Source organism: Oryx dammah, unplaced genomic scaffold, assembly GCF_014754425.2.
Source record: "Oryx dammah isolate SB20612 unplaced genomic scaffold, SCBI_Odam_1.1 HiC_scaffold_9, whole genome shotgun sequence".
In the NCBI taxonomy this organism is placed as follows: Eukaryota; Metazoa; Chordata; class Mammalia; order Artiodactyla; family Bovidae; genus Oryx; species Oryx dammah.
In genome coordinates this window covers 44,701,570-44,715,545 of record NW_024070193.1, presented here as the reverse complement: position 1 = coordinate 44,715,545, position 13,976 = coordinate 44,701,570, and positions in this window count along the sequence as shown.

Here is a 13,976-nt window from a genome sequence, read left to right as displayed (position 1 = left end):
AAATTAATTTAAAAAAAGAGTTGAGAGGGGATTTCCCTGGTGGTCCAGTGGTTAGGACTTGGAGCATTCCCCAGGTTGTGGCCCTGGTTAGGGAACTAAGATCCTGCAAGCTGTGTGGTGTGGCCAAAACAAAGAGTGAGGAAACAAACTAAAACACCAAAATACCGTCCTAGTAAAACTTATAAGCAGAGGCCATAGTTTGCTAACCCCTGATTTAGAAGCACATGGCATAGATCAGGAAGGGTCAGGGCGAGATAGATGTAAGGATTAGGGTTAGCAGGGCATTCATTGCCTCATTCACCTCAGATTGTGTAAAGAGCATCCCATGAAGTTGTGCAGTGCACAGACTGCACAACTGTACACGATAGACTTGAGGGTAAGATTGTTTAAAAAGCAAACCTTCCAATCTAGACTGTCGTACCCTGAGAATGTCTGAGTGCTAGGGCCCTAGACAGCCCTATTCCTTAGTCAAGTGGGAGTGACAGATTTCCTCTTCCTTGGAGAGGAAAGTGGGGATAGAAGAATATACTCTCTTGTCAAAAGGTAATGCACTTTGAAAAATATCAGGTTCTCAGCATCACGCAATGTCTTACTTCCCAGAGGATGAGGAAGTCAGACCCACCCAGTGAGCTGGTCTCATGGAATGTGGCCTCCCTGCTTCTTGGGGCCTGTCTAGCTGTGCCACACCATGGAAACAGGGGCAGCCACACAACCCTCCTGAGGCAGAATCACACATCTCAGAAAGGACCAAGGACCAAGAAGGTCATAGTTCTTCTCACTTTCCTGGAACTTCATCCCTGGCCTCCTGGGACAGCTGGGCACACAGTTGTGCAGTAAAGCTGAGGTTACCTTTAGGCACACTTGGCAGCAGCTGCTCCAGCAGATCAAGAGCAGGACAAAGTGCAAGAGAGAGACTGAAGCAGGTGCCGCTTTGAGCAAGTTTGATCAGGGCTGGATAAGAAAGATGGAAAACTCATTTGTCTGACAAGCTCTGAGCTGTTGGCAAAGACAGTCACCGGGAGTTCTGCTCTGGACAGGGGAGTTTGCCCAGCAAATGCTGGGACGTGGGTGTTATGCTCGGGAGTTGGAAGCTAAATGAGTCAAAGCTGGAGAAATGAAGTTGGAGCCAGAAAGGGAGACGTTAGAGCAAGGGACATCCTGGTAGGAGACAGGGCAGGCCACTGCTTTTTGAGGGTCTTGCCTTCTTGGCAGGACCGTGGGTATCACCTACCAGAGACACACACAGTCCTCACTCTGGTGAAAACAGCAGCATCTCCACCAGCTGCTTTTAAAAATTCTTGTCTCAGCTGTGGAGCTGGGAATATATTTTGTGACAACAGCCTTCACAAGACCCACCCAGCGATTCAACAGAAACTTCTCATGGTTTGACTCAAGTCCCCATGAGTGTCCTGCTTCAGAGCTGATTATTTACGTGGGGAGTGAATGGGTTGCTCAGGAAAAGTATGACTAACACCAGGAAGGGGTGATTGAAATTCGTTTTCTGAAAAAATATCTCCAGAGAGAAAAGCCCTCACACAGGTTCTGAGACTCACACAGGTGAGCTGCTTCCTGCTGCTGCTAAGTCGCTTCAGTCGTGTCCGACTCTGTGTGACCCCATAGACGGCAGCCCACCAGGCTCCCCCATCCCTGGGATTCTCCAGGCAAGAACGCTGGAGTGGGTTGCCATTTCCTTCTCTAATGCATGAAAGTGAAAAGTCAGTGAAGTCCCTCAGTTGTGTCCGACTCTTGGCGACCCCATGGACTGCAGCCTTCCAGGCTCCTCTGTCCATGGGACTTTCCAGGCAAAAGTACCGGAGTGGGGTGCCATCGCCTTCTCCGGAGCTGCTTCCTGGAGGCAGACAAACACTGGATTGAAGGGTTCCAGTACTGGTAGTATAGCAGAACAATCTTGGGGTCTTGTTAGAAATTCTAAGGCCCTGCCTAGTGAATCAGGTCCTCTGGGCATGGAGGCCAAAAACCCATATTTGACAAGCTTCCTGGGTTCTTTAGACATCCAGCCTGGTTTGGGAAACCTGGCCTAGGCGACCTCCAGAGAGTCTTCCTGGCCTGAGAACAGAGCTGAAATGACTGCCCCAAACTTCCCACATTCCCCGCCCACTCCTGCTCTTTTGCCTGCCCGTGCCACCGTCCAGAAGATGGAGACCAGGAGCTCCTGGTCAGGACATGGTTCCTGCTTCTAAGAGCCCCCAGTGCAATGTTTAAATCCTGGTACCAGCTACATTGGGGCTTCCCTGGTGGCTCAGAGGTTAAAGCATCTGCCTCCAATGCTGGAGACCCGGGTTCGATCCCTGGGTCGGGAAGATCCCCTGGAGAAGGAAATGGTAACCCACTCCAGTATTCTTGCCTGGAGAATCCCATGGACAGAGAAGGCTGGTAGGCTACCCATGGGGTCGCAAAGAGTCGGACACGACTGAGCGACTTCACCCTCACCCTCACCAGCTACATTCTCCTCCACAGCCTCAGACAGGAAGTTAGGGAAACCAGCCCTTGAATGGCATAAGTATGGCAAGCAGGAAACTAATTAAGAGTTATGCGCTCAGTGTGCAAACAGCAGCCTGTCACCCGTACAGGTTGCCCTAAGGGACGCTGGAGACAGCCCTTTCCACTGGACACTCATGACTGGCATGCTGTCCTCTGTCTACACTCCAGACAGGTATGTGCGGTGCCCTTAGAAAGCCCCAGGGCAGCGGCCAGAGTCCACATTGGCCAAGTTGTAATGTCCATCTACACCAAGCTGCAGAACAAGGAGCATGTGATTGAGGCCCTCCACAGGGCCAAGTTCAAGTTCCCTGCCCGCCAGAAGATCCACCTCTCCAAGTGAGGATTTACTAAGTTTAATGCGGATGAATTTGGAAACACGGTGACAGAAAAGCAGCTCATCTCAAATGGCTGTGGGGTCAAATACATCCCTAATCATGGCCGCCTGGGCAGCCTTGGTTCTGTCCACTCCTCACTCGTGCCCACCAATAAATCCTACTTGCCTGTCAAAAAAAGAGAGTTATCCTGCTACTTTGGTGGTAGTGGTGGTGGTAGTGATGGTTTGCTTTTGTTTTTAATTGATGCTGGGGAATATCCAAAGGAGCCACGTCAGGCCACTATAAAGACAGTTGGTACCAGGGATTGTTCACTTCCATTTGAACATGTTTGAGATTCCATCGGTAAAGTCATGTGTCTACAGAGAAAAGAAAGGGACTTAAAGCTTCTGATGGAAGAATAAGAAAATATGCTAAAATATGCAGAGTGAATATGGGTAGTAAGTATACAAAGTCAGAATAACTGCCCATAGTCTAGTGTTCAATACTGAAGACATAAATATGTAACTAGACACACAAACTAGAAATACATTATAAGTTAAAGATGAAAATTTGTGCTAATGGAAAGAGGATTCAATCTAGAAAGTCATCCGGGCAGAACATTCTGTTAAAGTTGTAGGACTCTTCAGTTTTGGTGGACTCCTCCAGTGAAACCCAGAGGCTTGGAGATCTTTTGGCTTTTGGAGGAGCTTTTAAATTACAAATTCAACTTCTTTAATGATTGAATAGTCCTTGAACCACTAGAGTAATTGAATTCAGAATGTAAAAGCTCCAGAAAAATCTCTTCTGGTTTCAGCTCTGACACATAAAGAACTTAGAAGTCGTTACTCTCATTCTGTTTTTTTTGTTGTTGTTACTCTCATTCTTAAGAAAAAGCTGAAAAAAATTGTAAGTCAAGGACTTTTCTTGGACTTATCACAGGACTGAGGTCACAGGGCAAGAAGCCATTTCAAAACCTGGAGAGACAGACAAATCTAAGACTCACAGCCGAGATCTGCTTACCTGGGGCAGAAGCAAATGGTGAACTGGGGCAGATGGTCTTCAAAGTTAGACAAAGGGATGCTGTCTCTTGTGGCCCCTGGAGGAGGACCTGGCAACTCACCCCAGTATTCTTGCCTGGAAAATCTCATGGACAGAGGAGCCTGGGGGGCTACAGTCCATGGAGTCGCAAAGAGTCCGATAGGACTGAGCGACTGAGCACGCACACAGGCGTGCTGTCTTTAGCAGATAAAGGACTAGCACCAATGATGGGGAGACCATGCAGACCTCAGAACTCCAGACGAAGACTGTAGATAGACAAGAGGAGACATAAAAATGCTCAAAACAGTTGTTGAAAGATTTTCAAGTTCACTAACAATTTGAAAGAAAAGCAGAGTAAGCCCCTGAGATAGGTTTCCTAAATTCTTGCCGAGCTGGCTGCAGCAAAGACTCTCTCTGGTGACCACATCACACTGTCACATCCTTTGTGGAAAGCAGTTTGGCAGCTGATGTCAAGAGCGTTAAACCCCTTTCACCGGGTACGTCCAGTTGGGGTCAAAGGCTTATACCCAAACATGTTTGTCTCACACTCTAGTGATAGGGGAGTGCCAGAATATGCAAAATGCTAGCAAGGAATGGTTGTTTAAACAACTCATGGTATCCATTAAAATGAATGTGGAGGACTTCCCTGACAGTCCAGTGTCTAAGACTCTAAGACAAGGGTTTGATCCCTATTCAGGGAAATAAGATCCCGCTCGTGCTGTGTGGCCAAAAAATTTAAAAAAGAATGTGGAGGATCCACTAAAATTACACTTTGAGTTTTTGCTCATAGGATAAAATGCTTATTGTGCAGTCTTTTTAAAAATTTAATTTTTAATTGAAGGATAATTGCCTTATAATACTGTGTTGGTTTCTCTTTCAATATGATGCAGTCTTAAGGGGAGCAAAGAACACAAATTTGTGTAATTCACATATTTTCACCTGCACTTAAATAAACAGCGGTCAAAAGGAAACACAAAATTTTAGAAGAGGCTTCCCTAACAGTCCAGTGGTTAAGACTCCGCCTTCCCATACAGAGGGTGTGGGTTCAATCCCTGGTTGGAGAGCAAAGATCCCACATGTCTCATGGTCAAAAAACCAAAACATAAAACAAGCAATGAATTTTATTATAATGAGTTCAATAAAGATTTTTTAAAATGGTCCACATTAAAAAAATGTTATTTCTGGGTAGTAGTTGGTAAGGAGATTGGAAAATACAGATAAATATTCCAAAGAGTCCAATTTTAGTAATAAACAAGCTATTTTATGTGAACTTCTACAAATCTTTTTTTGTTGAGCCTAAAAACCTTTTTGGAGTATAACAGTCAATCAACTCAGTGAAAGTTAATTAACTTGAACAATGTGCTGAAATAATTAAATTGATAAGAAAACCCATTGAATTTTTTAAAAGCCCTATGACTACTTACCGTGATTATATAAATTGTACATACAGGGAAAATTATTTTAATGATGGGCGGAAAGGGGGCGAGGAAAGGACTATTAGCGTATGCTGAAGCTAGTGTGTGTGTGTGGTGGAGGGCTTATGTGATTCCTTTATGAATTCACATCAGCCATTCTTTCTCCATTTTTCTATCCCTTGAAAAATATTCTAAACACAGAAAGAATGACAGAATAATATAACCCACTCTGAGATTCAACACATGTTAGCATTTTGCCCCATTCAGATTCTTCTGTTTCTAAGGAAATAAATATGATGGACACATTTGAACTCCCTCCTTATGCTTCCACCCCCTCCAGTTTATTCTCTCTGCCGCACCCCACTCCTGCCACACTCACGTCTGTTGGTTTGCTGCTTCTCTGTCATGTGAGAGAAGCAACTGTCAAAATCCTAGCTATGAACTTCACTTATTTGTGCATCCGGTACAGCAGGGGGCTCAGGACTGCCCCTGCCCTAAGCCTTTGTAGGCAGCCTCTGCCTGCCTGGTGCGTCCCTGCCGTGACCCTGGGACTATGTCCCTCAAAGGGCACTCCACCCACTCAGGGCCCCTGGATGCTCTCTCTCTAAGCCCCATGGGCTGTGTGACCTGAAAAAGCCTTCCCTGCAGAACAGCCTCTATCTTGGTACCAGAGGCATCCAGGCTGTGAGCTGTGGTCCCTTCGGGCTGAAGAGTAGGAGGCTGGGCAGCATCTCTAGACCCCTCCTCCCATCACAGCCTGTTTTTCTAGCCTTCCTTTTTCATCTTTCCCATGCTGACTGAGAAGTGTTTCCCCACATTTCATCTTTTGGGAACTGCAGTGGTTGAGGAGGTAGACATGGGGAGGATAGTGAGGAGCTGGGGGTGTTATTGTGTGTCTGCTGGGTGCTTTACTTACTAGCACCTTAGGTGCCACTCATGGTAAAGAACCCTCCTGCCAAGGCAGGAGACATAAGAGATTTTGTTTCGATCCCTGGGTAGGGAAGATCCCCGGAGGAGGGCATGGCAACCTGCTCCAATATTCTTGCCTGGAGAATTTCATGAACAGAGGAGCCTGGCGGGCTATGGTCCATAGGGTTGCAAAGAGTCGACATGATTGAAGTGACTGAGCATGCACGCATGCAAACTGACTTATTTTTGAAAGTCTCCTCTGGATGCATCATGTGGAGATGACCCTGGGAAAGGCATTCTGACCTTGGCCTGTGTGATAGAGAGCAGTGACTCCCCTGAAGATGGTCACGTCTCAGAGAAAGACAAAGCAGAATCAGATTCACAGACTTAGAGAAGGAACTTATGGTTACCAATGGGGAAGGGTGGGAAGGAGGGATAGTTAGGGAGTTTGGGATCGATTTGTACACAGTGCTATTTTAAAACGGTTAACCAACAAGGGGTATTCTGTAACAACCTAAATGGGGAACTAATTTGAAAAAGAATAGATACATGTATAACTGAACCACATTGTTTTACACCTGAAACTATCACAACATTATTAATCAACTATACTCCAAAATAAAATAAAAAATTGAAAGAATGTATGTATATGAATACTTGAGTCACTTTGCAATAGCAGAAATTAACACCACATTGAAAGTCAACTATACTTCAATAAAATAAATTTTTAAAAAGTCATTATTAAAAAGGCTGTGTCATCATTTATGGGATCTGTGCAGGAACTGTTATAAAGTTGGGGGAATTGAGTGGCAGATGGAATTAAATTGCTAATCAGCAGACCTTAACAGAGGGAAAGTCGCCTGGATGAGCCAGGTGGGCCCAATGTCATTACTGAGGTCTTTAAATGTGGAAGAGGGAGGCAAGCAAGTCTGCATCACAGTGACATAAGGGAGTCTCAACTGAGCGTTGCTCACTTTGAAGGTGGAGGATGGGGCACGAGCCAAGGAGAGCAGCAGCTCCAAGACGCTGGAAAGGCGAGGAAATGAATCCTCCCCTTGAACCTCCAGGAAGGAGCTTGGCCTTATGGAAACCTTGATCTTGATCCAGAGAGATTTGTTTTGAACTTCAGAACTCCAAACCTAGAAGATAGTGAATTTGTGTGTTGTTTCAAGCCACTTTGTGGTCATCCACACAGCTGGATCATCGAAAAAGCAAGAGAGTTCCAGAAAAACATCTATTTCTGCTTTATTGACTATGCCAAAGCCTTTGACTGTGTGGATCACAATAAACTGTGGAAAATTCTGAAAGAGATAGGAATACCAGACCACCTGACCTGCCTCTTGAGAAACCTATCTGCAGGTCAGGAAGCAACAGTTAGAACCGGACATGGAACAACAGACTGGTTCCAAATAGGAAAAGGAGTACATCAAGGCTGTATATTGTCACCCTGTTTATTTAACTTCTATGCAGAGTACATCATGAGAAATGCTGGGCTGGAAGAAGCACAAGCTGGAATCAAGTTTGCTGGGAGAAATATCAATAACCTCAGATATGCAGATGACACCACCCTTATGGCAGAAAGTGAAGAGGAACTAAAAAGCCTCTTGATGAAAGTGAAAGAGGAGAGTGAAGAAGTTGGCTTAAAGCTCAACATTGAGAAAACGAAGATCATGGCATCTGGTCCCATCACTTCATGGGAAACAGATGGGGAAACAGTGGACACAGTGTCAGACTATTTTTTTGGGCTTCAAAATCACTGCAGATGGTGACTGCAGCCATGAAATGAAAAGACGCTTACTCCTTGGAAGAAAAGTTATGACCAACCTAGATAGCATATTCAAAAGCAGAGACACTACTTTGCCAACAAAGGTCCGTCTAGTCAAGGCTGTGGTTTTTCCAGTGGTCATGTATGGATGTGAGAGCTGGACTGTGAAGAAAGCTGAGCACCGAAGAATTGATGCTTTTGAACTGTGGTGTTGGAGAAGACTCTTGAGAGTCCCTTGGACTGCAAGGAGATCCACCCAGTCCATTCTGAAGGAGATCAGCCCTGGGATTTCTTTGGAAGGAATGATGCTAAAGCTGAAACTCCAGTACTTTGGCCACCTCATGCGAAGAGTTGACTCATTGGAAAAGACTCTGATGCTGGGAGGGATTGGGGGCAGGAAGAGAAGGGGACGACCGAGGATGAGACGGCTGGATGGCATCACTGACTCGATGGACATGAGTCTGAGTGAACTCCAGGAGTTGGTGATGGACAGGGAGGCCTGGTGTGCTGCGATTCATGGGGTCGCAAAGAGTCGGACATGACTGAGCGACTGAACTGTACTGAACTGACACAGCAGCAACAGGAAACTAACACACTTAGAAGTTCTAGGATGTCATCAAGGGTTAATTTGGGCACTAGGGAGCCACTGAGGGAGGGCACTCGATCAATTGTTCTCTTAAAAGGCCTTGATCCTGGGATTTGGGAAACTGGACACTTGGTTTTATGAAAAAGGAATCCAGAGGCTTAGAGTGAGGGATAAAGCACTTGACCTATGGAAGAACAGAAGTAAGAATTTACATCCAGCTTCTCAAAAACCACAGAAGCAGGAAGACCTGGAGTGGAGTGAAGTATTTAAAGTATTGAGAGAAAGAACCCACTAACCTAAAATTCTGTGCTTTGTGAAACTTATCTTTCAAAAGTGAAAGAGAAATCAAGACTTTCTCAGACAAATGAAAATGGAGGGTGTTTGTTGTCAGATCTGCCTCGCAAGAAAAAGCTAAAAGACGTTTCTTCTCTAAGAAGGAAAATAATACAGATCAGAGACTCAGATTGACATAAAGGAATAGCATCAAAGAATAAGTAGAGGTTAAAAGAAAAGCTTGAAATTTTCTTAATTGATCTAACAGCTGAATTTGCTCAGCATAATACTGACAGTGTATTTGCTGCTGTGTCATTGTGCTCGGGCCACACAGCTGGAAGTGGTGAAGGGAATGTTCACACCCTTGTCAGCTTGGGAAGGCAAAGCCCTGCTGAGAGCTTCAGCCCTCCCCCCTCCCTCTCTAGGAGCTGAGCTGTCTGGAGGCTTGTTGGGATAGAGCTTGTCCAGCTGTGGTGTAAGCTGTGAGCATCTTCACGTCTGCCTTACCCCAGGTGGGACCCCAGCACATGCAGCACCTGAGCCAGCCAGGGGCATAAAAGCCTGGCCATTTGGGCCACACGTGGACGCTGCCAGGCATTCTTTGTTGTGGAGCCCTTTGCAAGACAAAACAAGTCTTTGGACAGCAAAGACAGTCCTTGGAGAGACGGAGGCCACATCTGGGGGTTGGGGGATGCCAGCTTTGCATTTCAGGTAATATTGCCAGGCTGCTTTTGTTTTTTAGCACAGCACGATGCAGTCGGAGCCTTCTCATCTTTAATGATTGTCTTGGTTTTTGAAAGTGAGGTGTGGGGGCTTGCACATGCGTCTTGATAAGGGAGAGCTGGCTCAGTCGTGCTCAGGCGCCTGCCTGGCTGTACATCTCATCTTCCTGTCCCTGCTGCCCCTAACCGCCTGCAGGCAACAGAATGAATTCAGCACTGGGTAGGGGCAGCACATTGTCACCCGATTCACAGTCTGAGAGGGAAGCTGACCTTACCCATTCAAAGGACAGGGGTAGACATTTGTCCCCACTCATCACACCTTCCTCCGAGATCCTGCCTCCACTTCTAGGGGAAAAGGAGGCACACCAGCCGGGTAGCTGCCAGTGAGGACGAAGCAGAAGAGGCAGGGCTCAGGCAGCCATGAGTAAAGACTCAGCAAACTACAGGGGCTAGGGAACAATAGGGATTCAGATACCAGCAAATCATTTTTGTAGGCAAACCCCTGAACACTATGTTTATCAGAAATTCTCTCTCTAAATATGCAGGAATTTTAGGGTGTCAGTTTCATATGTAAGGAGTTTCGAAGTCACCGTTCCATCCTGCTGCTGCTGCTAAGTCGCTTCAGTCGTGTCCGACTCTGTGCGACCCCATAGACGGCAGCCCACCAGTCTCCCCTGTCCCTGGGATTCTCCAGGCAAGAACACTGGAGTGTGTCCATTTCATCCTAACAATACACAAAAAGCTGAATAGTCTAAAAACTCCTGGATCTGTAAGTGGGGAGGACACTGTCAAACCACTGCCCCCCAAGACTGTAGAGGCAGACCATGAATATAACAGGTACTTACTCACTTGAGCAGAGACTCAGGAGTGGAAGCCAGCATGGGAACCAGTGCCAGGGTAGGAAAATCTCAACATAATTGATAAATCACTGGAGCTCAGTGTGGACAACTCAGAGTTCAAAACTCCAGGGGGACCTGAAGACTCCAGGGTTGTCCCCACAACACTGAGATTTACCTCTTGGAGCTCTATCAGATTCCCACAGTAAATATCTGAGAAAAATCTACTCAGGAGGCTGGCAGGTAGAGAGGGGAAAAAATCACTTTGCAATGCTTCAAAAGGCTGCCCCCAGGAGAAACTAGTTAACCAGAGCCTAAACCTGCTGGGGTGTTATCAGAGCCTGAGTATTCTAGGGGAAGAGAAATACCCAGCTCCAGTCCACTCAAGCCATCCTGTCCCACCTAAGGGGAAAAGAATAAACTCTTGGGAAGTCCACAGACCAGGAGCACTAAAGGATTGAGACCTAATTGCAGGACTATAGAACACCATCCCTCCCTCCCACAGCACCACATTGCTAAAGGCCTATTTATAGCAGTTCTTTTTAAATTTTTTTTTCTTTAAAAAAAATGCATATAGCAATTCCTTTTACCCAGTACATCGTGTCTGGTTATGAAACAAAAGGTACAAGGCATACTGAATGACAACACAATTTGAAGAGAAAGAACAGCATCAGATATGGGAGGGATGCAAAAGTTTAAAACAACTAGGATTGATATGGTAAGGGCTCCAATGGGTGAAGTAGACTGCATCTAAGAGCAGATGAGCAATGGAAGCAGAGAGAGAAAGCCTAAGAAAGGACCATAAGCGAAGTGCTAGGGCTAAAAAATAAACAGAAGTAAAGAATGCCTTTGATGGGCTTTTTATTAGATTGGACATGGATAAAGAAAGAACTAGAGGTTATCTCAATAACCAAAAAAGTGAAAGGAATAAAAACAGAACAGTATCTGAGGACTGTGACACAACTACAAAATTGTAATATGGTAATAGGAATGCCAGGGGGAGAAAGAGAAAAGAACAAAAAATACTTGAAGAAATGATGGCTGGGAATTTTCCAAAATAATCTCAGACATCAAACCACAGATCCAGGAAGCTTGTAGAATAACAAGAGTAAATCCACCCACCCTTTAAAAAAAAAAAAGTTATATCTAGGCATGTCATTTTTAAAGTACAAAGAGAAAGATTAAAAAAAACCTGAAAGAAGCCAAAGGAGAAAAAAGAACTTTACCTATGGAAGAACAAGGGTAAAAAATATATCCAACTTCTGAAACAGCTTGCAAGCGAGAAGACAGTGAAGTATTTAAAGTGCTGAGAGAAAGAAGTCACCAACCTAGAATTCTATACGTTGTGAAGTTCTTTTTCAAAAGTAAAGGAGAAATAAAGACTTTCTCAGACAAACAAAAATCGAAGGTGTTGTCAGTAGATCTGCCTTGTAAGAAAATGCTAAGAGACATTTTTTTCTAAGAAGGAAAAATAATAGAGGTCAGAAACTTGGATCAACATATAGTAAGGCAAAGCATCAAAGAAAGAATAAAGGTAAAATTAAGAACTTTTATTTTCTTTTTCTTAATCTCACAGATAAATTTGCTCAAAATAAAGCAACCATGTATTTGCTGATGTATAACTGTCTTATGTACATATATATGCTTTTAATGCTTATATATAAGTGTGATGAGTGGCAGCAATGAAACAAGGGAGGGAGGGATGAATAGGATGATTTTATTAGTGCAAAGAAATGCAACAGATTTCTGTATATTAATCTTATATCCTGCTATCTTGCTGAATTCATTTATTAGTTCTAATAGTTTTTATCTGGAGGTTCTGTGTCATAGAGGATCGTGTCATCTGGAAATAGTTTTAACTCTTCCTTTCATCACTTCCCTGGTGGCTCTAATGGTAAAGAATCTGCCTGCAATGCAGGAGACCCGGGTTCGATCCCTGAGTCAGGAAGATCCCCTGGAGAAGGTAATGGCAACCCACTCCAGTATTCTTGCCTGGAGAATCCCATGAACAGAGGAGCCTGGCAGGCTACAGTCCATGGGGCGCAAAGAGTCAGCCAGGACTGAGTGACTAACACACTTCCACTGCTTCAAGTGGCGCCAGTGGTAAAGAATCGCCTGCTGATGCAGGGGATGCAAGAGATGCAGCTTTAATTCTTGGGTCAGGAAGATCCCCTGGAGCAGGAAATGGCAACCCACTCCAGTATTTTTCCTGGAAATTCCATGGACAGAGGAGCCTGGTGGGCTACAATCCATGGGGTCTCAAAGAGTCAGGCAAGACAGAATGCACACCATCCGTCGCCACTTAAAGGGAAAAAGCCCATGTATGATTCTGAGGGATAAGTGTGTATCACACTCCCACCTCTGTCAAAACACACTCATGTTCCGTTTCTCCCCCATTTTAGAAAAACCACAGCTCTGATCTGTAACCTTTGCTGATTTCCATGTTGTAAACATTCCACTCACGGCTGATGTCAAGCTACCAAGGTGACATGACTGCACACAGGAGAATGGCAGCAGCTCGCTGTTTTATAGCATTGCCACCACTCAGACACAATAAACAGAAATATCCTCAAAGCACAGAGAATAGAGAAACAGCGGAATAATTGGGAAGTGTTGATTTTGAATATTACCTTTGTTTTTAATATCATTTAATTGTAAAGTTACATCACTTAATTTTATAATGGTTGTGTTTGACAACCCGCTCACAAAATTCCTGAACATTTACCAACCTGTTCTCGTGGACCAGGGGAGAGCAGGCTGCAGCACAGTGCCACATGTGTGGCCGTTTAGCAACTCAGAGCCACTCCAGAGCCCTCATCCCAGATGCCACTAGGCTTAAGTCTATGGGTTCAAATACAGCACCAGATGATCTGTGTGCCCCCCCTTTCCCCACCCTCAGCCTGTGCTCTCTTTTGCAATATCTGGAGATGACAGATGAACTTCACTTCTTGGAGGGGAAGAGCATCATATAGTGGAGAGAGCCCAGGCTTTGGAGTCAGAAACAGCAGGATTGTTCAGTTCCGCACTCATTGTGGTGTGACTTTGGCTGAGCTAGTTAACACTTTGTGCCCCAGTCTCTGCTCCTCTAAAATTCGGATCATAGTGATTATTTCACAAGGTTATTATGGCTTTGATAGGGGTTACTAACTATAATCCATTCTCCTCTTTTACAGAATTACCGATTTTTTAGCCAGACATATACCTGTCTGGATGAAAAATTACATCTCCCAGCGTCTACTGCACCTAGATGAATATGTTCTGATTGGTGGGATAAAGGTGGAAGTGATGTGTGTGATATCCAGGCTGTACTCCTAAAGGGAAGAAGCATACCTCCCTTTCCCATGTTCTAGCTTCTTGCTGGCTGGAATGCTGATGTGATGGTGTGGGCAGAAGCGGCCATCCAGACCATGAGGGGGAGACCTTGTGTTAAGAGTGACAGAGTACTCAGGTAGAGGGAGCCTGGTATCACCTGGCAATTGTGGGTTCACCTTACCAGCCTTGGATCACCTATTTAGCCTTTTAAGAGTGACAGGAATGGCATTTAAGCCTCTATTATTTTGAGATATTCTTTAAAACCTTTTTTTTATTGTGGTAAAATATAAATAACATAAAATAT